At 53.6% G+C, this 27,532-nt stretch overlaps 1 long non-coding RNA gene across 2 annotated transcripts; it reads left to right on the top strand.

The window, feature by feature from the left end:
- Nucleotides 1-19,664: 19,664 nt before the first annotated feature.
- On the top strand, nt 19,665-26,936 carry LOC138917247 (uncharacterized). 2 transcript variants are annotated; one of them, XR_011424984.1, is made up of 5 exons: nt 19,665-19,846; nt 20,153-20,502; nt 23,850-23,955; nt 24,354-24,421; nt 26,045-26,931. It is a non-coding gene; the product is annotated as an uncharacterized lncRNA (long non-coding RNA). The 2 variants fall into 2 exon arrangements; XR_011424983.1 differs by having other exon boundaries at nt 19,695-19,846; nt 20,153-20,657; nt 26,045-26,936.
- The last annotated feature ends 596 nt before the right edge of the window (nt 26,937-27,532 follow it).

Raw genomic sequence — 27,532 nt, 5'->3', positions numbered from 1 at the left:
GGGCTCGGTGTGGAGGCAGCTTTGCTCTCTCATTGTGTTCCGTTATTCGAGGTCGCATGTAAAGCATTTCCCCGGGGGCTCAATGATGCTTGACCTATCAGTGTCGACGGCTGCCCAGTGCACCTTCTCTCTTGGCGGCAATGCCCTGTGTCTCTTCCCAGCCCGTCTCCCCCAACTCCCAGACCTCACCCCCTCCTCCCCACGCCCCCAAGTCCCTGTGTGATGGGCCTGTTGTGGCCGAGTCTGGGGGACAGGGTGACGGTGGGCAAGTTGCCGGACCTTTCTGAGTCCCCCTGCCCTGATGTCTAAGCCGGAGGACAGTGTGAGTGCCTTCCTCCCAGGCAGGGCTGCTGTGAGGATGGCAGAGTGGATGTGTGTCCTAAGGTTGCCATCACAAAGTAGCACCGACTGGGGGGATTACAACAACAGCAACGTGTTCTCACCCAGATCCGGACGCGGGACGCTCTGCAGCTGTGGGGTCCTCTGGAGTCTCCGAGGGAGACCTTGTCCCGGGCCTCTCTCCTGGCTTCTGGTGGCTGCCAGGTAAGTGCTGCTGGTAACCTTTGACTTGTAGACACATTGCTCCAATTTCTACCTCCATCTTCACGTCGCCTTCTTCTCTGTGTCTCTCTGTATCATCCTTCTTCTTATAAGGACACCCATCACTGAATTCAGCCAGGACAATTTCATCTTGGGGTCTTTAACTAGTTACATCTGCAATGACCCTATTTCTGAGGTTCTGAGTGGACACGAGTTTTTGGAGGACACTTGAACTCACTAAACAGAGTCAACACTGGGGAAGTTATTGGCACCAACACGTTTCTCACTATGAGCGACGGTAGATGCTTGACAAACATTGAGGGGTTAACAGGCCGGCTGTGGAGCCTGGCCCCTGCACCCCATGCGGTTGGTGTGACTGACCCCTCACCCCCGTCCTGACGTCAGAGCCCTGACAGAGCTCAGGACCCAGTGCTGGTGGGGGTCGGGGTGGGACATGAAATGCAGGGTCGGGGGGGGAGCAGATATTCCATGGGGTCCACAAAAATGTCTCATTTTATTTTAAAATAAGAAGAAAAAATAAATAGTATGCAGCCTGGATTATATTTACCTTTAGTGTAGTGATAAAATATAAGTTTTAAGGTTATTTTATGAAGAAGGGGCCCCCGGAAGCGAGAACGCTTGAGACACATGAAGGTCCCCATGGGCTCCTAGCTCCCGCGGGTGGGACGGTGAGGTGCTCCTGCGCGTCCTACTGCAACCCGACAGCGCGAGTGGCATCGTTACCCTCACTTGGGGCAGGAAGACACCCAGGGTCTGTGAAGTTGGTCTGTCCTACCCCCACACTGGGAGGGGCGTCCGAGGCCTCTAATTTGGCCCCCAGAATGGCCCAGCGAGGGTAGGGCACTTGGCCGGGGCGGTACTGAGTGAGGACAGAGCAAAGTCTCCAGCCTCGGTTCTCCTGACTCTGGATATCCTGCCCGTCGTGCCCTCACCTGTTTCATCTGGAGGGCACACGTCTCCATAACCCAAAAAGACACGTGGCTGCTTTCTCTGTAAATCTACTCCCTGGTTTTCAGGCGGGCTGTGTCCTCACCATGCCCCCAGAATGGCCCCTGGGGAAGGGCGGCCGTCGGAGGTCGGTGGTGCTCACGCTTGCTCAGCACGAGCTGGAGGAGACTGGCTGCTGGCCCACATCCTTGGAGGCGCTGGATCCTCTTGTGGGGCCCAGTGGGCCTGTTCCCACACACAAGCCTCCCCTGTCCCCAGCCTGGGGATGCATGGATGGATGGGATGCAATCCCGGCCCTCTGGGAGCACCCAGTCACATGGGGGAGGCACTGAGGTTCCCCAGGGTGTTATGGCCCAGGTGAGGCCTGAATGATGGAGAGGTGAAGAGGGTAGGTGTGCGTGGGATGGGGGAGGTGGGAGCACACATGTGGAAGGCAGGTAGGCACAGAACATTCCAGATAGGGTCCAGCAGCTGCAGACTGCTGGGCAGGGAGACTGGGCCAGTGAGCTGGGGAGAGAGGACGAGGATGAGGCCAGAGACGTGGGTGGGGACCAGATCACGCCAGGCCTTGGGGGCCATTAGAGGAGTTTGGATTTTATTCTGTGTACTGTGGAAGCTGCTGGAAGATTTTAAAAAGAGGAATGACACGCTCCAACTCAGGCTTTTCTATGATAACTCTGACTGCTGTGGAGATCAGATTGGAGGAGGTAGGGGGGGTGGAGGGGAAATGGGGAGACCTGCTCAGGTGCTGTTGTCATCAGCTGGGTGACAGGTGGTGTGGGCTCAGCCCACAGTACGGGCAAAGAAGATGCCAAAAAGCTGGGGGATTTGGGACAACTGGTAGAGGAGAAAGAGTAAGCAATTCTTCTGGGGAGACTGAGCTCAGAGAGGATGTCATGGAAAACTCCACAAAGAAAGGGATGCTGAGTAGGGTTTTGAAGATTGAATAGAAGTTTGCTCAGCTAGTGAACGCTAACAGATTTCTCCCAAAAGTGAGACCAGCATGGACAACATCACACAAGGGTAACCTTCAGTGTCTGCATAGTGCTGGAAAACAAGGAGTAAAGGGGGATGGCAGGAGGGGAGCGTGCTGGGAAGTGAGGGCCGTGTGCCTGTCCAGAGTCTGGACTTCGTCCTACAGCAAAGGGGGAGTTGCAGGAGCTGCGAACTTAGTTCACATGCTGAATCCCAATGAAAGGACAGGGAGCCATTCTCCAGACAGAAGGCATGAACGAATTACTCAAACGCACTGTAAAATCCATTTAAAGACTCAAGAGCTGATAATGATGCCTGAAGGAGTGTTCCCAGCTTCTCCTGACTCCTCTCTTCGCTGTCTCTCCCACGTCCGCGAGTCCCCATGGCAGAGGAACCAAAGCCCGAAGAAACCTCCATGAGGAGGAGCAGTGAGGGCACCAGACTATGCCACTCTCTACCTCAACCCAACCTGAAGTGGGTGTCCGACCATGGAGAGAGGCAGGGTGATTCACCATCACAATGCTGGCAAGTTTTTAAATTTTTAACAGAGGTACCTTTTTCCTAACAGGTATAAGAAAAAAACAATGAGCTCATCAAAGCCATTGTTTTACATATAATAGTCACAAGATGGAGCCAGAATTATGTAAGTATAAAAAATGAGTCACCTTAAAGGAAAACATCATGCAAATGACAGTGGAAGATACTGGCTGCAGGGTAAGGGACTTAAGTTTGGGGAACACTGAGTCCACTGTCTTTACGGTGCGGGAGGCGTGGCCGCTGCAAGCTGGACCTCAGCCTGATGTGTGGTGCACGTGACCTGAGGTTGCTGCTTTATACAGGGACGGGATGACGCCCGGGATCCTGCATACGCCTCGCTCTTCCTAACTCCTTCCTGCTCCCGCTCCTGCACCAGGGAGTGGTGTGTGCTCACAACACTTCACACCTGCCTGGGGAGATGTGACCTCAGGTCACAGGCTGCAGCTTTTCTCTGGAGCTCACTCTCTATGTTGCCATCGCTGGTTGACGCAGAGGCTCTTCCTATAGGACCAGCACAGGGCGCAGAGGGATGGAAAGCCGTCTTCCCGCTCACGCAGTAAAACAATGCGACCAACAGTAACAACGGACGTTTAATAACCAGCTCAGTCCGTGCCAGGCCCTGCCGTGCGCACTTCACATGCACTCATAATCTATTCCTTCCCCACCGGGGGAGGTCGGCATCCTTACCCCTTTCTTATAGATGAGGAAACTGAGTCTCAGAGAGGTTGAACAAGTTGCCCAGGGGACGTGACGGTGGCAGAGCAAGGATTCCAGCCCAAATCCGGCAGCACCAAAGCCCAGAGCCTGGGTGAGCAAGCTGGAGGCAGCGATGCTGCAGCCCAGAGGCCAGGCTGGGCTGCAGATGTGTTTGGTTTGGCTTGCTTAGTGTTGACTTCTTTCCTAATTCGTTGGCAACGTCTAAGGATTGAGAGCTTTCACATGGAAAGCCGCTGTCCTGGCTTCTTTGAGCAGAGCCGGATGACCTGGCCACCCTGGGCCCACCTCCTCACCCGGCAACACGGGGAGCACTGGCCCTGTGGCCAAGGCCTTCGCTCTGTGCCTTTCTAGAGACCCCAGCAGTCCTGTTGCCCCTCTCACCTGCCCACCTCACCCGTTTCCAGGACCCATGAGGCAGGAACCGGAGTACTCTGCCTTGCCCATGATGCGCACAGGAAGAGTCCAGGCCTCTCCGGAAAGGCCTGCTTTATCTGCACTCAGCCATGACCTCCACTCGCTGGAGCCTGTGCAGGAAGCTTCCGGCCACAGTCTCAGTGGGGAAACTGAGGCCCAGAGAGGGGAAGGTGTGTGTTAGTTTTCTATTGCTGCCGTAACAACTTACCATGAACTTATTGCCTTAACACAACACACATTTATTCGCACAGATCTGGAGGTCAGAAGCACAAAATGCATCCCACTGGCTACAGTCAAGGTATCTGCAGGGCTGCCTTCCTTCTTGAAGTTCTAGGAGAGCGTCTTAGCCCGTTCGAGATGCTGTAACTAAATACTGCAGGCTGGAGGGCTTATAAACGACAGAAACTTCTTCCTCCTGGTTCTGGAGGCTGGAAGTCCAAGGTGAGCGTGCTGGCCTGGTAGCGTGAAGGCTTTCTTCCAGATCACTGGCTTCTCGTTGCATCCTCACACAGCCAGAGGGGTCAGGGAGCTCTGAGGGGTCTCTTTTATGAGTGTTAATCCCATCCATGAGCTCGCAGAGACCTAACCACCACTCAAAGGCCCCACCGCCTAGGACCCCCACGTCGGGGGTGAGGATTTCAATGTATGAATTTGGGGAGGACACGCTGGGACCACAGCAGAGAGGGTCTCTTTCCTTGCCTTTCCCGGCTTCTGGAGGCTGCCCACATTGCTTGGCGTGTGGCTTCTTTCTCTGCCTTCAAAGCCAGCAGCACAGCCTCTTCAGATCTCTCCTGTCTCCCTGCTAGAAAGACCCCTGTGATGACATTGGGGCCAGCTCCCCATCTCAAGATCCTTGACTCAGTCACATCTGCAGAGTCCCCTTTACCACGTACGTACATATTCCGGGGAGCAGGACATGGACATCTTTGGGAGCGTTATTCAGGCTCCCCCATGGGACCCGCTCAAGGTACATGTGAGTAACAGGAAGAGCAGAGTGTAAAACCCAGGTCTACATTTTTCTCAGTGCCCTTTCCTGACACCAGGCAGCCTTCTTTAAAAGACAATGCTGAAATCCTGATGTTTCATAGGGAGTGGGCAAAAAGGGGCAGGAGCAAGGGTTTGGGTAAAAGCTGAGTGAGGAAGCCCCCATGTCACAGGGAGCTGGGGAAGGGGGTTTTCAGCGGTGGAGCACAAATGTGACCTGTAACAGGCACAGAAATGGAGACAGGGCAGCTCTGGGGTCCTGGCCAGGCTCCTGTGTTCGCCGGCTCCACCCATCCCCCTGGGGAGACGGGGGCACCTTCCACAGCGGGCCTCCTGCCTCACCTTTGCATCTGCACTCCACAGACCCTTCCTGAAATGCAAATCTGAGCCCCTCCCTCCAAACCTACCACGGCTCCCGGGATAAAACTCCAGATTCAGTGTCCGGCACTCAAAGGCCCCATGGCTTGAACCTACCACCATCTCCACCCTTCTGATCTGGAGAGAGCACTGGATTGGGGGCCGGGAGCTCAGCGCCCCTCTTGCCCTGATTGCATCAGACACATTCACATTTCATTTATTATTCCTCAGCTACTCAACACAGAATGCTGTGGGTAGTTGGCCCCATTTTACAAATGAGGAAAAGTGCCAGAGAGGTCGACTGATTTCCCCAATATCGCACAGCTAGTGAGAGGCAGACCTGAGGTTTGAACCCAGCTATTTCAACTCCCCTGAGGTAGCTTACGGGGCCCGAGCCCAGGGCCTGGCACGTGCTGTGGGCTTGACAAATGCGTGCAGAAGGAGTGGGGACTGCTGCGGGCTCTCGGGAGCGTCTTCCAGCTCTGAATCCAGCAGCCTCCTGGGGAGGAGCCTCCTCAACCGAAAGCCAGTGGAGTCACCAGACCCAGACCCTTTCCCTGATGCTGGAGAAGTAATTCATGGCACACCACTGGGGCTTAGGACAAAAGGCCGTCATGATTTGACTCCATGCAGGGCGCTTTCCCTCCCCTGTCCCCGGGCACAGTTCAGAGCCCTGGCATCTGTGGTGTGACAGAGACCTGGGTGGGAAGCCTCTTCCCGCCCCCACTGCTGTGAGGCCAAGGCCAGCTGCTCTCCCTCTCTGTGCGGACTCCTTCCTCTCCCTCCACAGCTTCCTCTCATTCATCAGGCCAGACAAGAGGGACTCCCCAGACTCACCCCGACAGGACAGCGCCTTAACAGCTCCCAGCCCACCTGTCAGTGCAGTCACTTCCTTAGCACCCCAAGTTCCCTGTGAACCCCCAGGCTCCCCCGGGTACAGCTAGCAAGGCCACGGCTGGCTCGGCCCCACCGTTTACGTTCTTTGCCCGTAGCCTGCATGTATTATTGTTTTCACGAGCTCGTTGGCAGGAGGAGGGGCCCGTGAGCAGGGCAGCCTGCACGGCGTGGCTCCTGGCACGTGGATACTGAAGTCCCAGCCTGGCCCCTGCTCCAAGGTCAAACTGCAGCCGTGTTCTTGGCTCACCCCGCGCCTACGGCGACAGCAGCAGGAACACTCCGAAGCCTCCTCGTTCCATCATCTCCACGCTCACGTGGTTGGTCCACCAAGACGCATTTTACTAAGTCGACTGTCTGAGTCCATCCTGTCTCTGTTATTAAAACACGCAAAGTGTTTGCAATCTACATACATGTCGTACGTGAGTTTATAAATTCTTTAACCAAACGCTTTGATAGACTTCTTGATTCACATGTATCAGAAACGTTCCTTCTTTTCCACACTAGCCCATATTCCGAGCCTTCCCCATCTGCAGCATGGGGGTGACATCACATACTCCCTAAACATGTTTTGAATTTTCATTTATTCATTCAACACATTTGATTGAATACTGACTGTGTGACAGGAAAGTGCTACCTGTGGGGTAAACGAAATTAACACAGGTCCTGGGCGATGGAGCTCAGAGCTGAGAAGGGAGTAGGACAGTAACAGTCACATGGGAAAGGCGAGAATAGCGTGTGTCGGACCCTCTGAGGAAGGGTGGGAGCTGTAAGAGAGCAGGAGGACTCTGCAGAATTGCAGCCACTGCCAGGAGGGATGGGGGTGGACAGGTGCCAGGAGCAGGACCCCCAGATGGAGGTGGCACCTATGCAGCCCCCTCCCCGGCTCACAGCCTCAGTTTCGTCCTGTGAGGAATGGGGGAGGCATTCCCGCTCTGCAAGGCTGTTTGAGGGTGAAACGACGAGGTGCACATAGAGGTTGCTTTCCAGCAGGGGGTATGTTCAGCACAGAGCGAGTCAGAAGGACTTTTGCACCTGCATGTGGGGAGGGTTGGGGTGGGGTGGGCTCCAGTTTGGAGCAGCCATTGCAGACAGCCCACCTGGGTTGAGGTGCCTGCTCTGTGGACAGCCAAGTACTCTTTGCCAGTGTAGGGTCTTTGCCACCTTGGGTCTGTACAGGACCGCAGCACAGGCACCCCACACAGGAGAAACGCGCGCTGCAGGAGGGCGGCCAACCCCTGAGGGGGCCTTCAGGCACCAGGGCACCTCCGGGAACACACACAGGGGTTGCCGGCAGGCAAGCTGGGCCTGGCTGCACAAGGGTGACTCAGACGTGGTCCTGGCCCCGGGTGGTCTCCGTCCCTAAACAGGTCTTCCCAGCCCCGTGTGGTCAGCGGAGGCAGACACAGCCCTGGCTGCTCTCCTAGCCCAGGAGACCCCCTCAGCCTCCAGATTTCTACGGAGGACAGAGGACAGGATTCTGGGCTCACTGAGAGGGAAGCGGGATGCTGAAATCTGCATTTGCACAGCACTGCACACGGGAAGGTGCTTTCACGGCCGCGTGGGGGCTGCTGCGGGCAGGGCTGCGCTGTGGCTGCGGAGCATCAGTCTGTGTGTGCAGAAGATGAAGGAGGTCTCCATGAAAGCGGCAACGACTGAACAGATCTCTGAGCCGGGCCCTGAAAGATGAAAAGGAATCCACTTCGCCTGTTGGAGAGGAGGGGGCAGGGGGCTGTGGAGGAGGGTCTGCGGGGGGCGCCGGGTCGGTCTGCGTTCGCCGGTCCGTGAGCGCGCGCCGCCCCCTGGCGGTGAGCTGCTCCCCGCGCGGCGGGCCGGCGCGCCGCCCCTTTGTTTTCGGGTTCCAGCCCGGCCGGGCTTGCCGGAGATTCTGGAAGCTCCAGGTCACCAGCGCGGCCCACTACGATGCCAGGGCCGTGGCCTGGAGCCGGGCAAACCGAGGTTCGAATCCTGGCACTGCCGCTCGCTGACTCCAAGACCTTGGCCGCTCGCCAGCCGGCTCAGAGCCTCAGTTTCCTCCTGTGTAAAATGGGGCTGAGGAGCGCGCCCGACTCGTGGGATTGGGGGACTTGGCTGTGCTCCTGCACAAGGAGCACAAGGTGCTGCTGGAGGCCTTCTTGCCGCTAGCCTCCCCTGCCAACACCCGTTTCTGCATCAGCTAATGGGGTTTTTGTCTCTTCCTGACCCTGGTTACAGCTCCCCTGTAAGTTCCTTTAAGGAATTACTCACTTGCACCATTTTGTGAGCTTGAGTAGAATTCTAGAGGGGATTTGGGGTCAGGGGAGGCAGGAATGGGGGTCTCAGCACACAGGATGTAGCATCCGTCCCCTCCTCTCCTCTCCCCACCCTCATGCCCATCAGCCTCCATCACATCTTCCCAGTGTCTTGGAGCCATCAGTTTAGAGAACACCTTTATTGCTGGGGTGCGCCCTCAAGACCTCACCTATACCCCCAAACTTTGCTCCCAAGCAAATTCTGTACTTACCTCCAAGAGCAATCTCCATGAATGGATTGCCCTTGATCTCGGCCTGCGGGAAGTGTGTGGAAGTGGACCCACGCTCGTTATCTCCTTTCTGGAGTCAGATCTGCCACTGAGTCACCCTGGGGCCATTGTTTCTTTCTTTGATTTGGTGATTTTGTGTCCCACCAGATGGAAGGAAGGAAGGAAGAGACAGAATTATTTTGCTCTGACTGTCGTAACAAGCACCGCTGACCGGGGGGTTTAAACAATGGACAGCCCGAGATCAAGGTGCTGGCCGGTTTGGTGTCCTCGGGGCCTCTCTCCTTGGTTTGCAGATGGCCGTCCTCTCCCTGGGTGTCCACATGACCTTCCTTCTGTGTGTCTGTGTCATAATTTCCTTTTCTTATAAGAACACCTGTCAATCGAATTAGTGTTTTAACTTACTTGTCCGTGTTTTAATTTACTTGGCTCTTCAAAGACCCCATCTTCAAATGAAGTCACATTCTGAAGTACTGAGGGTTAAGACTTCAACATATGAACTTTGGGGACAAAACTCACCCCATGACAGAAAGGGAGAGAGAGAAAGCGAGCGGGCCAGTGTTGTCCTGTGTTGCCTTTGCTCTCTCTTACTGGTGTTTCTGTGATGCAGTGAGTGACCATGGATGGTGGCTTGAGGACCAAAACCAACCTGCAGATGTGACTGACAACCTTTAAAAGTCAGCGATTTCCCACGAGAATGTGGGTGTCCGCCTCCTCTTGGACAGGCCTGCCGCCTCCACTGCTGAGCCGGGGAGCGAGCCGTCTGGGGCAGCCCTGTAACTCTGTGGCCCCTCTTGGTTGAACTTGAGCCCGCACTGTGAGGACAGGCCGGTGTCCCACCCCTGGTGGCCGTGACTGCAGAGGGGAGGCCTTCGGGGGCCCAGGAATGTGGATTGGCACAGTGGAGACTGAGATTGAGACAAACTGGGTTAAAATCCAAGTCCTGCCATCTGTAAGCTGTGACTTTGGGCAAGTGGCTGGCCCTCTTTGAGCCTCAGTTTCCCGCTCTGTGAAGTGGATATAACAGTACCTGCTCCCAGGGCTGTGCCGGGATTAAATCAGTGAAGTAATCTATGCGGAGGGCCTGGATGGTGGAAGGCCCCCGTGAGTGCTGGCCTCCCGGCGGGCCAGCCTCAGGAGAGCTCACCGAGCTTGGAACTCCTGTGAGCTCCCTTCTTCACCTGCGCCCCAGGGCTGCCTGGGGAACCCGTGCTTTCAGACAGCCTTTTAAAAAGCAACACCTTCAGTGGGTGGCAGTGGTGAGTCCTGGGCTGGGAGTCAGGGACTGGAGAGTCATCCAGCTCCAGTGTCACAAAACTACCCCACACCCTTGGCAGGCGGTCCCACGCCCCTGCCCTCGATTGATTGCCGGCAGAGGAACGGAAAGCAGCAGGACTGTGGTTGGGGCCTCCAGCGGGGAGAGGGGACGGGTGCTTGCGGAGTGTACCTGGAGTGCTGGGTGCTCTGTGTACCCCCAGCGCAGAGCAGGTCGTCCCCCAAAGGGCTCTGTCCCTGCTTAACCATCACAGCAATCCATTCATGTGCCCATGATACATGGGGGAAACTGAGGCACAGATAGGCATATGGTCATGCCCGAGTCACACAGATTGGAGGAAGAAGATTCAGAATTTGAGCCGGGGTCTGTCCCTGCAGAGACTTTAATTTTTCCTTTCAAAGCTGCCTTCTGAGGGGAAAGACAGGGAAACCCAGAGGCCATCTGTGGGCAGTCAAACAGGGTCTTCCAGGTCGAAAGTTCTCTGACTCAACTCCAACGACAGAGTTTCTGGAATGAGTTCAGGAGTAAGGGCTGGATGGGTGTCCCTAAGGAGAGGGCAGCCGGCTTTTGGAGGAGTTTGGGTGTAGAGAGGAAACCAGCCTCTGTGAGTATTTGGTTTGATCCTTGATTCTGAAGCAGCCTCTTGGAGCACAGAACCGAGCTGATGGAAACCTTCGCTCTGTCACTCAGGCCTCCGTTCCCTCGCTCGTTCACTTCGTCAGGAGGTACTTGTTGAGTGCCTGCTCGTGCCCTGGCTGAGGGCTGACGACGGGGGCTGAGTAGAGACCAGAACCAGGCCCCTGCCTTCGTGGAGCTTGCACGTCTGAGAGGGACACGGTCACCTGCAACCAAGTGTTAGACCGTCACGTGGCAGCAAGCACCACCAGCAACAAGCCAGGACCACTCTGGTCCCCCAGAAGCACTGAAAGGGCCCGGGTGTGGGTAACGTGGCTCACACGGGGGTGTCGTGTTGGGTGAGCAGGGTCAGGTTGGAGGTGAGCAGCTGTGTTTGCTGACTGACCAGATGTGGGGCAGGAGAGGCAGGAGGAGGCACGGTTTGGGCCTGAGCACCGGTAAGGATGGAGGTGGAGGGGGCTGTGGGAGGGCAGGTCTGGTCCAGCCTTTGCACTGCCAGCCTGTGTGTAGGATACCCACATCTCTGTCCTGTTCGGTCCTCCAGACGGCACCACAGGTGAGGGCTCTGACACCATTCGTTATATGACACGGCAGAGGAGAGGCAGTCCTCAGCTTGGAGCGGGCGCCGTGAGCCGAGCCGTGAAGATCAGCGATGAGGATGTGGGCATTGCCTCTCCCGCCAGCACTCCCTCGCTCCGGGCCCTGCGGAGTGCTCTCCCTGCAGAGCCCCGGTCAGGCCTCACCACAGCCGTGATATGGGGGCTAGTACTGTCCCCAACCTGCAGATGGGAAAGCCAAGCTTGGAGACTAGACGTGACTGCCTGTCTGCGAACCTCTGAGCTGAGGGGCCTCTCCAGGCAGGGAGTGTGGGACACCTGGAGCTTTGCTCGGCCACAATGACCTGCTAAGTCTCGTGAGGCTCCAGGGGCCCTCCCTCAGGGCCCCTGCAGTGGTCAGGGTGGACAGTGCTTGTCATGCTGGGCTGCTGCGGGTTGACAGGCACCTGCCTCTGTTGCTCAGTAACACGGAAGGATGCGCCCCACAAATGAAGACCTGACACCTCCTTGTGAGAGTGTTTGTGTGCATGTGTGTGTTTGTGAGCATAGGACGGGATGGACAGAAGGAGGGGGTGTTGGAAAGGTGCCTTGCCCACTGTTGAGTGCTGGACCTGCTGTGCAGCAACACCTGTGCCCAGAGGAGGAGACAGCTGTCCTCCTCAGACTACAAGCCCACAGGGCCGAGCCGGGGGCTTACTTAGCACTGTTGCCCAGGCCTCGCGTATGTTTGGAGTGTGATGAACGTGGGTTGAATGACGAGATGAATGGAGTGCTTCTTTGTTTTGAAGCACTCTACATTCACTGTTACTAAATCTCACAATAAGTCTGTGATTGCAGGTCTCAGTCTACAGGGAAGGAATGGGACTCAGAGAGGGGAATGCCGGGTGCCAGGGAGCCCACCCTGGTGGAGGCGGGGGTAGGGACGGGGGCCTCAGGGCAGGCTGCAGACCCTTTTCCGCCTTCACCGCCTCAGCTGTGCTGAGCTCGGGAGGAGAGCCTTGTGGCGTCCTCTAGACCAGATTCATGTCCCTGCTTGTCCCCCTCGCTGTGTAGCCTTGGGTCCCTCAGTACAATGGAGAATAATGGCACATACCTCAGGGATGAGCTCAAGAATGGGATGAGACCATAAATGCACCACGTCAACTAACTAGTGACAGTAGTTGACGTTACTGAGGGCCCTCCGTGTGCCGGGCACTATTCTAAGCTCTTTCCATTTGTCCCATGTCGTTTGGTCATCCTGAAGCCCTCTGAAGTCAATACTGTTACCCTCCTTTTTTACAGTTGAGGAAACTGAGGCTCTCAGTAGTCCAGTGACTTGTCACACAGCTTGTAAGTGGAACCACTTGGCTTAAATGGTGACATGCTGAGTGGCTTTCACTGCTATTCCCATTTTTGAAATCAACACTCTGGGGTTAAAGACACTAAGGTCTGAGTCTCCCCTCTCCTCCTTTCCCTCTCCAGTGTAGGGTCCTGGGCCAGGAGGGGCTGGGAGCCCCCGGGAGTTCCTCCAGACTCTTCTGGGCTGGGAGGCTCCTTGGCTGTGGCAACACTGCCATCTGGTGGGAGAATGCACATAGCCCTTGTGCACTAGCTCAGGCTACACAGGCCACAGAATCCTCCAGAAAGGATGGTATTCCGTGGGAGGAGCCAGAGACTCCTGGAAAACTGGAGCTGAAAGGTCTCCTGTGTACCATGAAACTGACTCATGTCCCTGCATTTCGTGGTGTGGGGAGTAAGCAGGTCTTTGGGGGGGGGCTTCTGGAGACAAAGCCTGCGCCCCTTTTTCAGTTCCTGTGGCAGTGGCCTGCTGGCAAAGGTTGAACAACTGGCTCTGAGGGTAAAACCCTGATGTGCAACATTTGCCGGGTCCTGGGCTGTGCATGCTGCAGTGTGGCCGCTCCAGAGTGGGAAGCTCTCGGAGGGGTGCCCTGTGCTCGGGCTGTGGCGTCTTCAGTCTGAGCGGGCTTGCGGCTTAGCTTCCTGTGCATCTCTCTGTGCTCACGCGTCCTATCTTAGGCCATTCAGGCTGCCATAACAAGAGCCACAGCCTGAGTCGCTTATAAACAACAGAAGTCTACTTCTCACAGTTCTGAAGGCTAGAAGTCCGAGGTCAAGGTGCCAGCACGGTCCAGTTCTGGTGAGGGCCTCAGCTGGTTGCAGACTCCTTGTATCCTCATGGGGCAGGGAACAGACAGAGGAAGCACGCTCTCTCGAGACTCTTATAGGGCACTAATCCCATCCTGCAGCTCCACCACCAGGACCTCGAGTCCAGATCACCTCCCAAAGGCCCGCCTCCTGGTACCATCCCCGGGGGGTTAGGGCTTCCACACATGAACTCTGAGGGGACACAAACATTTGCTCTATAAAACACACACTCACATCTGTTGGGGGTTTTGTTTGACAAAAATTCAGATGTGTCTCACACGTTTCTCTTGTTCTTTTCACCCACAGACCACGGCCATCTCTCTCTTTGGTGCAGATCGACGGTCCTCTGCTCTGTCACGGGGGCACGGGGATCCACCAGAAGGATTACCCCGATTTGTTCACTCAGCCTGCACCCGGGAGCATCCAGGAGGCTCGCTCCGCTTCTGTCCGCACAGTCAGTGCTGAAATCGGCATCTCCACGCTTGTATTTTTATGATCTAGAGGATAGATTTTCGAGAGTGAGATTCCTGGGCCAAAAGGTGTTTATGAACCTAAAATAAATACTTCCAGAAATCCTTCCAAAAGGGTTGTAGCGATAACATTCCCACGGCAGCATGTGGGAAGGACTGTTTCCCACGTCAGCATCGGATTTACCGCTCTTGCTGAGCGTTGCGAATCTGATGGGTGAAAACGATGTTGCATTTTTGTCTTGTTTTGCGTTTCCCTGATGACGAGAGATGGATTTGCCATTGCTCATTGTTAGATTGCACTGTTTGTCTTTTATTTCTCAATTTATAGGTATTCTTCATATATTGGGGAAAATTGACTTCTGTTGGTCATTTATGCAATGTTTCCACCAAACCTCCGCCTTTGCTCATGGCATCGTTTGCTCAACAAAACTTTAAGTATGTTGTGCAGTCGCTCCTTTTCCTCCTGTTTGTGGAGGCCCCTAGGTTTCCCAACTTGGTTAAGAAGTTCATCTCCAGGGGCTGGCCCCGTGGCCGAGTGGTTAAGTCCGTGCGCTCCGCTGCGGCGGCCCAGGGTTTCGCCGGTTCAGATCCTGGGCACGGACTTGACACTGCTTGTCAGGCCACGTTGAGGCGGTGTCCCACACGCCACAACTAGAAGGACGTGTAACTAAGATATACAACTATGTACCAGGGGGATTTGGGAAGATAAGGCAGAAAAAAAAAAAAAAAAAAGATTGGCAACACTTATTAGCTCAGGTGCCAATCTTTAAAAAAAGAGAAAAAAAAAGTTCATCTCCATCTGAAGTCATTCTCCTAAAGTGTCTTCCATTATTTTCATTTTGTTTTTTACATTTAGATTCTTAATCCACTTTGAATCTTTTAAAAAATTGTGGTGTGATTAAAATGGCCCCGTTTGTTCTCCACCAGGCATAAGTGCCACCTATTTCTCATTGAAGTGAAATGGCACCAGTTTAAACATTAAATTTCTGTGTAAACTGGGATATATTTCTAGTGCTCTGTCCTGTGTCGTTGTTCTCTTGCTGGTTGTTGCCCTTCCCTACCTTTGTGGTCTGTGTTTTGGGGCTTTTGTTTCTATGGTAATGCCACACTGTTTTTACTATGCTAGCTTTATGGTAATTTAAATATTTTCCCTTTTCAAGAATATATCGCATTTTTTTGGACATTCATTCTTCCACAAGGGCTTTAAAGCAATTTTGTCCTTTTCAAAAAATATTCAGATCCTAACTGGAATCAAATTAAATGGTAAGAATTAACATTTTTACGGCATTCATCTTCCTGTTCAGGAACCTAAAACTGCTTTCCGCTCATCCATGTCATTTTTTGTGTCTTCCGTGAGACTGTGGAGCTTCCTTCCTGTAGGTGCTGGAGCTTTGTGTTAACCCTGTTACTAGGTATTTCATAATTTGTTTTTGAGGCAAATAATTTCATTTTCCTTTTTTCGTTTTGCTTCTAAATGGTTACTGCAAATGCAAAGAAAAGGCTATTGATTTCATCAGTGCCTTTAAAGTCGAGCATAACTGGGGAGGGGGCTGTTTCCCCAACCCCAGCTCAAGGTAGCATAAGGTGCTCTGAGCTTCCGCTGCGCTCAGCTGGCCGGGGAAGTGGATTCACAGGCTGGCTCCGGCAGCTTCTCAGGCAGGGCCGCCCTTCCCCGGCCAGGCAACCTGCAGGAGCCCAGCAGAGCCTGCGCAGGGGGCAGCTGTGATCCAGGGACAGTAAGAAGACCTCAGGCATCAGACAGAGCGAATTCACATCCTAACTCTTGCACTTACTCGCTCTTTCATTCGCTAGTCATTGAGGGAGCAGTGCCAAGCACTCTGAGTCCTGGAAGGGACACAAAGGGATGGAACCCTGGATGGTTTGTCGCACTAAATGTTTGTTGAACGAGTGAGCAAATGAATGAGTAAATATCAAGACGAGGTTCATACTTTCCAGGGAAGCCCAGCGTCGTTGGGACGATGCTGCCATAGAGCAGGCAGCACGTGAACCCCACAGGCTGCAGCGGGAGGCTGCAGCGGGAGGCTGCGCTGAGGGTGAGAATCAGGCTATGCGCGGAGGCAGAGCAGTGACAGATTCCCTCCTTGACCAAACTCTCCTGGGGCTGCTCTGAGCTCTTTGTCAACGAGGGCTTGACTTGTGCATTCATCTCCGCATTCTCTGATTTTAGCAAGAATCCTGCTAAGTCCGTTTGGCCAGAATCCCCCAGCCTCGAAGTGTGACCAGGTTCCTCATTCTCCCCCATCGCCTGGGTGATGTCTGATCACCCTGGCCTGCCTCCAGCAAGACCCGAGGGGGTCAATTTAACCAGAATCCCTTAGTGGAGAGTTTAGCTCAGCTACTCCGTGGTATTGCTGCCTCAGCATCCATTTTGTTTGGCCAAGTGGCTTGGGGGGGGGATCTTAAACCCACACTAGCCCCCCCATGCAAACACAAGCCCTGGAGAGCAGCCTGCAGGGTCACAAGCAACTGTGGTCCTGGTAGGACTTTCCCGACGACCCTTGTAATCAGCAGTCTGCCCACCTCCCGGCCCCTGTATGTCTTCTGAGCCCCTTAGATAAGACCCCATGGAGCTTACCCAAACCCTACTTTTTTGGTTTGAATTGAGCTCTCTGGCCCTCGCCCAGGAACCCAAAGCTCTCCACCCATGGACCCTGATAACGGCATGTGCCCCGGGCCGTGCCTCTCTCTGCACTCTGCCTTGACCTCTCCGCGCGGCCCCTCGAGGTGTGTGTGCACTTCCTCCAGGACCTGCGAGTCCTAGACTCCTCTATCTCAATTTCTCTTGCGGCCTGTTGTTGAACCGCTGCTCACCATCCGGCATCCTGTGCTCTACTTGACAAGTGCTCATTTAACAAAGTCCAAGCACCTCCGCACCCCTGATGCTTTCTCCCGGCAGTTTTCCATCCATTGCCCCCACCCTGCTCCTCGGCCGGAATGCTCACTTGCCCACACTGTGTTCAGAGTTGAGCACAATCTCTCCCTGCTGCAGACCCCATCACAGTGGTCCCTATGTATTACGGTGGCCCCCTTGAATAAAGATTTCCTTGCCATCTTCAACACGTGTCATGAAAAATTTTTTCTTTCTAACAATGATTTTGGGAGTGAGAGCAGAGCCGTCCATCTACATCAGCCTGGCACTGCTTGTGGGACCTCGGAGAAGTCACTGACGTCCCCAAGTCTCTGTTTCATTGTCTATAGAGTGAGGTTACTAAAGTCTGTCTCAGGCCTGTGTGGAAAGGCTCTGGCCCGGGAATGGGGGGTGTGTGAGGAGCCAGAAGTGTGCTTCTTTCCCCAAGGCCCCTGCATGAATAAAGGGCTCCCTTCTCCAATGGCTCCTCAGCCTTCCTCCCTGGGAAGGCACTCTTTCTTGCTCTGTGATGGATCGTGGGGGCTAGGACCTTCTCTGTGTTTTTGTGTGTGGGGAATCTTCTGGCACTGCAGACATTTGTTTCTGTTTCCCTTGCCAATACTCATTTTTCTCAATTTTTATGTCCTTCATCATTTCACCTCGATTTTGGAAGGGTGTGAAAATCTAAATGCATTCCCCCCTTGCAGGAACAAGAGGTCCGTGGAGTGATGTCATTGTCCGACTCCGGGTCTTGGGCAGGGAACTTACAGATGAGGCTGGGATATCGCGTCATGCCTGGAGCTAAGAGGCTACCAGAGACTTCTAGAAGACGGGAGGAGCCAAGTCTAAAGATGGGATAATATGAGCATCAGAAAGAATAATGGCTGCAGTGGATTGAAAAACAGCAAGTGCATAAAATCTATGACTTCATAATGATACTCCTGCTTGCTTTCGGAGGTTGCTAGGGTAACGTTTCATTATTCCGAAAACTGATAAAGAGAAAGAATAAAACCTTCATCTTGCCTATCCTCTATAGACCATATTTCAGGGTAAGCAAATAGTTGATGAGAGAATGTTCTTTTTGGAAGAAGCAAAGCTGACAAAGGCAGGAGGAACGATAGAGCTGGGAAATCAACTGTTTGCAAATGAAACACCCCATCTTGCCAACGACCACTGATGTCCGCTGAAAGCATCAGGGGACGGGTGGATGTGGTAACTTGGACAATCAGGCTGATGCTGCCTTTACTCACTAGATGATTTCACATCACCGAAGTGGGAACACCCAGACGTGAGGTGTCCCCTGACACGGCAGGCACGACCCGGCGCCACCTGGAGGGGATTCTTGCCAAAAGTCACTCGCCTGGAATTTAATCAAGCTTCTAGAACTAAGTTTCCATGATTTCTGTGGGAGAGAGGAGCTTGCAAACAACATCAGTCAATCAGCCAAAACAATAACATGAAGAATTCTATAGGAAAAAAGACCCTGTTTCATCAAGAAATAAATGAGAGGCAGGCGGCAGGGAAGAGAATCGCTGGAGATAAAAGAGAACAAAGATACGCATAAAAAATGCAATATTGGAGCCTCTGTTTGGATCCTGATTCCAACAAACTGTAGAACGACATTTTGAAAGCAGTTGAGGAAAAATGAACAGAGACTGGCTATTAGATGTTAGTCAGTAAATACTAGTTATTTGGTTGTATGTGATTTTAAAAAGTCCTTAAGTGACAGAAAGTCATACTGAGTAAAAGGTCCGGATGTCTTGACTGGACATGGGTGGTGCACTGGTCCTCCCTCCTGCCCCTCAGGCCTGAGCAGCGTCACCCACCGAAGCAGAGCGACTTCCTCTTCTCCTGCCTCTCCCTCATACCCCTCCCTCCACACCCCGTCACTGCCCTGCCCGCGGCTGTCTCGGTTCCAGCTCCTCTTTCCATCTCTGACACCACGGTGCTCGTCCAGGAGCCTCCTAGCTGGCTCCCCATGCCCAGCCTTGCTCCCCTGCCAGCTCATTCTGCACACAGCAGCCAATATGGTCCTTTAAACTTTGGCACATGAGTTAGAGTAACACTAGCTGCTGTATCAAATAAATTCTAAAATTCCTTGTCTTCACCCAGGGAATTGATTCCAAAGAATTCTACTTATGTCTTAAGTCGTCGTCCAATGTGAGTGATCCTGGCTGGCAGGAGACTCCCGTCCATGAGGCAGTTCAGATTTTCTTGATATGCATCAACCAACGTATCTCAACAGACTGAATGTGGAGCCCACATGAGATCCAACTGTCTTCTGTTAAGCCAGACGTTACAGAGATTTGCACAAACAAGAAACAAGGTCACTCTTCCACCAAATGTTTTTTTGTTTTGAAAAATACAGTGATTTTTCATAAAGCTATGTTATGTTAAATGTAATGGGCTTGAAATGAGTTAAAATAGCATTTTATAAATTTATCAATTTTCATTTCTAACCCACTAAATACTGATAAATTTAATCCACAAAAATGATAATTACAATTACAAAATGATAAATATGAATGATAATAAATATAAATAGTATAAATGATAAATAAAATAATAAAAACGGTAATCTTCAGGAATGAAACTCCTAAGGCTAGAACCGTTAGTGTCCCTGCATTGGGCGTTTTCCAGGCTGCCCGTCTGCTTCCCGCTGGTGACAGCCGTTGCACTGCCTCATCAGCAGCTCACCCTCCAGTGACTGGTGAGAATCGAGCTCAGAGACCGGGCTCAGGTCCCGAGGCAAGAGCTCAGTGCACAGGCACAGCCTGCTCCGCCCCATGGGAGGAGGAGTTTGCACATGTGGATGGCGATGTCGTGCACGGATGGTAATGGGAGAGAGGGAGGTGGGAAGGAAGTACAAGTCACAGCCATCGTTGACACTTACCGGGCGGCTACTGCTTAGCAGGCCCTTTGTTTCCGATGCTGAGTTAAGGGCTCGCTGTGTGCCAGGCCTCCTGCAGTACCAGGGAGAACAGACGGGTAAGAGCGGGTGGGGCAGCCCCTGCCGGCCATCTCGGGAGAGGCAGAAGGCCTTAGCAGCCAGGCCCATAGCTGTCCAGGTTCAGGTCCCTGGTCTGCCACTTGCTGTTCTGTGAATCTGTGCAGGTTGCTGCTCGACTTCTCTGGGCCTCACTTGGCTCGTCTGTAAAATGGGACCATGGTGCTTATCTCCTGAGGATTAAATGCATGAACACATATAACACCTTTAGGACGAGGCCTGGCATGGAGCGAGTGGGATGTGTTTGCTTTTGACTAATAACTGTTTATCTTGCCTTTTCTTTGCAGGCAGAGGCCCTCTGCCACTACCGAGGCTGAAAATGCCACCTCTTCCTTTTCCCCAGGCTCTCTTGGCCCAATTCTAGATCCTGAAACCTGAAGGAAGTTGGCTGGGATGGAAACTCCCTTTTTTCCTTGCCTTTGGATGCAGTTTTGGGAGGACATGGTGTCGGGAGCAGAGCTGAACATCTGGTGACCCCGAGGGGAAGCCCGAAAGAACCACGAAGAAACTGGCCCGGGCCCTGGCCCTGATCTGCGATTCACCAAGCCTGGCCCAAGGCTAACAGATCCGTTCAGATGCCCAAGAGCCACGCTGCTGGGAGGCACCCAGGCCGTCACGGGGCCCTGGGAGGCAGAGGGTATTTCTGTTATGCAGCCACTAAGCTCAGAGGTTATATAATTTGCCCAAGGTCACACAGCTAGAAAGAGGAAGATGGAGATTGCAACCAGGTCTCCCAATCGGGGGAGAGAGGCTGGAAAAAGTACAGGACACCTGCGTTAGCTTGAATTTCAGGTAAACAATTTTTTTTTAGTGTAAGTATGTTCCATGCAGTATTAGGGATCTACTTATACTAAAAATGTGTGGTTTACCTGGAATTCCTTTTTAACTGGGCATGCTGTATGTTTACTTGCTAAATCTGGAACCCTGTAGACCGGGCACCTTGCTCTTGTGTCCCACTGCGCAGCTGTGCTGCAGTCACCCAGCACGCCCGCCACCTGCGGAACAGGGGTACAAAGGGACCGTGCGGTCGGGGCTCTAACCAGGACATGAGTGAAGCAGGCCAGGAGTGCCTTCCCCCGGGGTGGAGAGGGCAGGGCAGCAGCCGGCTGTGAATTCATGCCCCCACTTCACCTGGAGAAAGGCCGTTATCCCTCGGGATCTCCCCGATTCTCCTGCAAGCTGGCAGACACACTCACTCTTCGACGAAATGAGATCACATCTGTGAACTGCTTAGCACCGTGCCTGGCACTGAGTGCTCCATAACAGCCTCTCTTCCTCCTCCTCCTCCGCCTCTCAGTAACGTCATTATGTAGTATTTACTTTATCATCCCCGTTGTTTCTATTATTAGCATTAAGCGCCAGGCCTTGAGACCTGCACAGTGTCCCTTTGAAGCGGCTTCTCTTTGTGCCGCCAGCAGAGGGCGCCATTGCCTGACAAAGAGGCAGCCATGGGCTGCAGCCCTATTGCTAAAACTGCTGAGTGGGCTTCTCCGTGGCTGGGGTGCTGGGGGGTGGGGGGCGGCCCCTGGGTCCCAGGTTATAACTCAGCTTGTCATGTCGCGGACCTGTCCCTGAGCTCCTTACCAGCACAGTCCCAACCAAGCAGCCTCTGCCTGGTCTGCCATTTGGGGGCTTTTTCTAGCAAGGCCACCTCTGGGCCATTTCTTTCTTTTACCTCTTACCAAGCAGTGCCTCGGTTTTTAATAACAGTCCCTGTGTAGCTGATGAGAGGAGGCTGTTCGCCTGTGGTCCGCGGGCGGCCGTGGGGACGCTCCTCTCCAGGATCCCCTGTCATGGGAGAGTCAGCTGGACTGGGTCTGAATCCCGGTTCTCCACTCAGATGCCGTGTGACCCTGGGCTCGTTGGGTCCCCTCTGAGCCTCAGTTTCCTCATCTGTGAGAAGGGAATGGTCTCATCTGAGGCCTGGAGGAGCCTGTGCGGGTGAATGTGCTGCCCTATCCCGAGGGCTCAGCCACCAGGGCGTGTCTTGGTTTCTCCTCCATACTTTGGAGAATGTTCCCTAAGAGCTCATGAGAGGAAGGCTTTAGAGCGCCTAGCTATACCTGGTGACAGGCTGGCGAGGACAATAATAATTGACCAGCCCATCATGGTTTCCAAAGAAGTCGTCACGTTTTTTACTGTGTAATCTTTACAAGAACCCCTCGGAATAAGATTATTTTTATACCCATTTTATAGCAGAAGTGTCAGGTTAGGGTGGGGGAGCACTTCCTCAAATGAAGGATGAAAGCGTTCTAAGCTGTATGTTTAGGTGGGGACATTTGTCTCTGGCCCAGCTGTATGGCCAGCTTCTCTGGGCCAGGAGCTCGGCCGGGTGCGTGGGCCTCGTTCCACTTAATTGGCACAGCAGCCACGAGAGGCAGCACGGTGTCCGCATGTCTAACAGATGGAGAGGCCGAGGCCAGGGGAGTCGAGCAACCAGCTGAGGACCCAGGGGTGGCACTCGGGCTCCCTGACTCCAGATGCGTGCTGGTGGCCCGAAGCCCACTAGGAGGGGCTCAAAGGGGGGCGCACAGCAGGAGGGGAGCCGTGCCCTCTGAAGACTGCAGGTCCCGTCCACACCCCCACCCCCAGTGTGACCTTTGAGCTTCGATGTCACCGTTCGCAAAGGAGAAAGAACTGTGCTTGCTGCCAACTTCATGGGATTATCCTGAAGCTCATGTGGAAAGGTTGGTAGGAAACTGTTTCCCAAACCAAAGTGGAGGGCTGGCATTGTAGCTGAGCCCTCTCTGGAATTCAGACAAGCCTGGGCTTGTTTGGGAAAGCCTGGGCAGACCCCCAGGAGTCAATTAGTGAGATTTTTGGTTTGTTTGTGACCGAAAGGGAACAAGGAAGTGATTTTGCACCTCGGGTCTGCGGAAGGAAGTGGCCAGTGTCCCCTAGGTGCGTCTTGAAAATTGTCCTGACAGCTCAGCTCTGCCCCCGCCTGAGCCCTGTTCAGCGAGAGTCTGGCGATGGAGCTGGCAATAGAGCTGACGATGGAGCTGAGAGACTGCTTTGGCCAGGGGAGCCCTGAGCCGGACCGGAGCACCCACAGAGCCAGCGTGGGACCAGGGCACAGAGTGACTTAGTGACCGTGGGCCTTGAGAAGCAGCTGGGGCAGAAGACAGGAGGCCTGTGTGTGAGCTCTGGTGGACCCTCCAGGGCTCCTAGAAGTGTGTGCGTGCCTGGTGGGGGCCAGCCTACATAGCAGAGGCACAACTGCTAAAATGCGGTCACCGTCACCGCAGTGACACCATGGGCAGGCCTGGGGCAACCTGAGCAGCAGCTTTGAAAGGATGTAGCAATGGGCTGGCTTCCTGTTCGTTTTCAGGAGTAAATTCAGAAAAGTGAGGTGCTTTTCGGGCCAGGTCCTTAGAGACTGTGTCATGTCACTAATCTGGTGCCCGTCTTGATGCTGGTTGTGGTCGAGGGCAGAAAGCTGGGTTTGGAGTCACAAGGTTCTCAATCCAGAGCTTCGCTCCACCTTTATGAACAAGGTGGTCTTGCCTCACTAAGCGCCACTTCCCTCCCTGCACAATGCAGGTGACACTCACTCCCAGGTCACTGGGGCCCCTTAGCGGGACTCTGTGTGATTCTGCCCAACGTAGCAGGTGGTACACATTGGTCTTTTCTTGCTTCCATTATCCCTCCCTCACTTCTTCTTTCCTTTTTCTCTCCTTCCTTCCTTCGCTCAAAATAACCCATGATGCCCCATGTGGTTACTTGGCTCTGCTAATGGCCAAAGTGCACATACTCTTTGTTAAGCCAATTCACAGCCACTGCGACCGTTCGCATCAAATGGACAATCTTCTCAGTGCATCTGGTAGACACAGTTTCAATGCAGTCAACTGTCCCCTTGCAAAACCAGGATAGGTCAGGAATCTCCCTGGACACATCTGGTTCTCATCAGTTCTTCATGAAACCATTTTGCTCATTTATTTTTTTATCACTGCTGACCATGATAATTTGCTCTTTTGTCTCTAGTTTTCATATCCTCATTTCGTGGAAGGAGAGGCTAGGTGACTCTCCGAACAGAAGTCAGAGTATCCTGCTGCGTGGGGACAGTGTGGCGTGTGTCTGCTGGTGGAAGGTAGGGAGCAGAGTGCACACAATATGATCAATGGAGATCTCCTCGGGGAGGATGGGACAAGTTTGTCAAAAGGTGTAAGCGGAAGTGGTTACGGTGTCTGCCACCAAAGCATGAGAGGAAGATGCTGTCTCTGCGAAATCCCTTTCCTTTCCAAGATGCAGCAAAATCATGTAGTGGTTCATTTGAAAAAGTCAGGGGCCTCTGCCACGTAAGGCCAGGATGAGACCTGGTGGTCGCAAGGGGCAGTGACAGCACTGGGATCAAGGAACTTGTGTTCATTTAAAAATGGCTGACTCGTTACGATACAGCGTGTGCAGTACTTAAAAATAATAGTAATACCACAGTGAGGTAAATGACATTCTGGTGAGGTCTTTTTGTCATTCTTTCTCTCTCTCCAGCCAATGAACCAGCTATATAAGGAGTACAATCGATGACATAGAAAAAAGAACTAAGAAGATGAAAGATGGTGAGGAAATCGGGGCTATTGCTCTGTCCATTCAGAGAGAGTGAATCCGCGGGTGGGCTGGGGCGGAAGCGCAGGGAGCGGCAGGGGAAGGGCCCCCATTGATGGAGAAGCCCAGGGTGGTAGCTGAGCACACGGATTTTTAGAGCCAGAGGGACCTGGGTTTCAGTCCCAAAAACACCATTTGCTATCCGTCAGACATTGGACATGCTTTTTTAACTTCAGTAAGCCTCAGTTTTCTCATCTGCAGAATGGGATAACAATGTTAGCTATCTCCCAAGGCAGTTGTGAGGTGAAGTCAGATCAGAGCCCACAGGGAGCACTCACTGAAGGGGCAGCGTCATCACTGTAAGGCAGAGTTGAAAACCACAAGGCTCTGTCTGCTCCTCCCTGTCCACTCCTCCATCCTTCTTTCCCATCAGTCATCAAATCCTCTTAAGACTTCCTTGAAGATATCTTTCAGATCTGCCCCCTTCCTTCCATCCACCCTTCCCCTGCCTGGTTTTGCTCACACATCGTGTCCCTGGGACTGTTCAGTAGCCCCTGACTGGTCTCCTCCAGTCCACCCCTCACAGTGCACCTGGTGGGCTCCACCAAGAGGTCTGACCATACCCTCTACTTAAAACCCTCCAGTAGTCTCGGTCACCTTCTGGACAAGGCCCAAGTGCTCTCGCAGGAGAATTGTGCCTGTCAGATATTGTTGGACTGAAAGTGGCGGAAATCCAAGTCAAACTGGCTTAAGAAGTAATAAGAAGGGATAGGAGAGGCCGTTCTGGTCCTCCAAGGAAGCAGATGCCACGGTGGAAACAGACGTGCAAGAGATGTATTGGTGGGCAGACCTGGGAAGGCTCGGGGGAGGCGACAGGGTGATTCCAGTCTGATCCCGGAAGGAGAGAAGGAAGGAAAGAGGGCTGGGTGGAAAGAGCCTCAGACTGCACTGCCGTTTCTCACTAAGTTTTGGCCAGGTCAGCGGGGTATCCTCGAGCCAAGTCACCAGGTAGAGGGGACCCATGGGAATGGGACATGGTCTAACGCTCAGTCATTCACTGGATGTAGCCCAGGTTGGGGCAGGGGTTGGCCTGGGAGCCAGTGTGCTGGACGGTGCAGAGGGGCTGTCAGTCAACTTTGCCCCATAGCAGTGGCTCTGAGGGGCACCATGTTACGGCCACCACAGGGAGAGGATTCCAGGCTCACACGGCCCTAAAGTCGAGGCTCGGTGTTGCTCCAGGTTTCCAGATGACATGTCCACAATATTCCTCCATCTGGTGGCTCTGTTTCCCTTGGCGTGGGCTCCATTTTCCAACAGGTTCTCTCCATGCGGTGGGGAGATAGCCATCAGCAGCCCCAGGCCCACCTCCTCTCAGGTTTAGATCCAGCTGGAAAGAGCCTACCTGTTTCCCTCCTGATCATCTGAGCAAATGTCGTGGGAATAGCTCTGATCACGAACCAATCGCTGTGGCTGCTCCGACTGGCCAGGCCTGGGTTAACTGCCTGCTGCTGGAGCTGGAGGCAGATCAACTTCAGCTCATACCTGAGAATGGGGACACTGGGAAGAAACTGGGGTGCTTTTAGCCGAAGAAAGGGAAATTGATGCTGAGTGGAAACAACGTGTCTTTCTTTTCATAGATCGGTCTTCACATTCTCCCCAGGGCACATCCAGCGGTGTTTCAGTTGTCTCTTGAAGGATGACAAACTATGCCAAACTTAGTGGCTTAAAACACAGCGATCTGTTATTTCTCATGGATCTGTGGGTTCACTGGGCAGTTCCTCCACTCGTCTCGCCTTCACTTGCTAATGGGGCTGCGTTCAACTGGCTGCTCTCGCTCCGCGGGACCTCCACCTGCCTCTCTCTCCAGGTGCTCTCCCAGCATTTGGCAGCTCCCCTGAGCTTCTCCACTTCCCGGTGCTGCTTCCCGGAGCGTGGAGGACGAGGCCGGCACCTGGCGTTTCTGCCACATAGGACAGCCCGGAGTGCGGAAGAGGGGAAAGAGCCACCACCTCTGGAAGAAAGGAGCAGTGCAGAATTGGTGACGTTGTTAATGCACAGAAATAGAGATGAGGAAGGGGGTGGTCCAGATTCGGCCCGCTGCTGTAGGGCTAAGGGGCTTTCCTCTGCCCTGTCCTGGCCCACCCCTAACCCGGCTCCTCAGTTTCAGGCTCGCTCTTTGGAGGTTTGGGGTGCGACTGTGATGCCGGAGGGGGTGCTGGGTCTGGGCTCAGTGAACAAACCCCAGAGGCAAGATGTTGGCTTCCAGTTCACCGCCAGCCACTGAGCGCTTGACCGGGAGGATGCTGGGCATCTTTTATCCCAGTGCCAGGCCCAGGAAGCTGTGAGATGATGAGCAGCAAAGCCTTTGGGACGGGCAGACCTGACTCCCCATTCTGCCTCTGTCACTCGTATGGGTGGAAGCTCCCCAGCAGCGATGCCCGGTCTGCCCACTCACAGCTATCTCCCCACACCCTGTACAGCACCTGACACATAGTAGGTGCTCAATAAATGCTTGAGGGATGGATGAATGGACCTCTCTGAGCCATATTTTCTTCATCGGAAAACTGTAGTAATAACAGTAACAATAGCAACCCGCACAGTCAGGATGAGAACCAACTCCTCAGCTTGGCCTGGGAGACCCCGTATGATCTGGCTTCCACCCACGGCTCCAGCCTCATTCCACACCAAGTCTTGGTACTCTGGCCACCTGAGTCTTGTTCCAATATCTCAGACTAACCTGTCTCCTTTCTTCAGGGCCTTTGCACATGCTATTCTCTGTGCCAGATGCACTTCCCTCCCCTGCTTCACCTAGTTAACTGCTGGCTGTCTATAACATCCCAGTTCCATGAACACTTCCAGAGAAACGTGTCCCCTAACCCCTGGACCAGGCTGGGGCCGCTGTTACAAGCTTTCAGAGCACTGTGTGCTTTTTCTTCCCAGCTCTTCCCAGAGGTGGTATTAAGGTTCTCCAGAGGGCAGAGCCGATAGAAACAGAATGCACACACACATAGAGTTAGATCCTATTTATATATATAAAGAGATTTATTGTAAGGCATTGGCTCACACACTTAAGGGGCTGAGAAGCCTCAGGATCTGTCATCTGCAGCTGGCGGCCCAGGGGAGCT

This window comes from Equus caballus, chromosome 14 (assembly GCF_041296265.1).
Source record: "Equus caballus isolate H_3958 breed thoroughbred chromosome 14, TB-T2T, whole genome shotgun sequence".
Taxonomy (NCBI): Eukaryota; Metazoa; Chordata; class Mammalia; order Perissodactyla; family Equidae; genus Equus; species Equus caballus.
The sequence above is the reverse complement of the archived record's forward strand: the minus strand, read 5'-3'. Positions and strand labels throughout refer to the sequence as shown.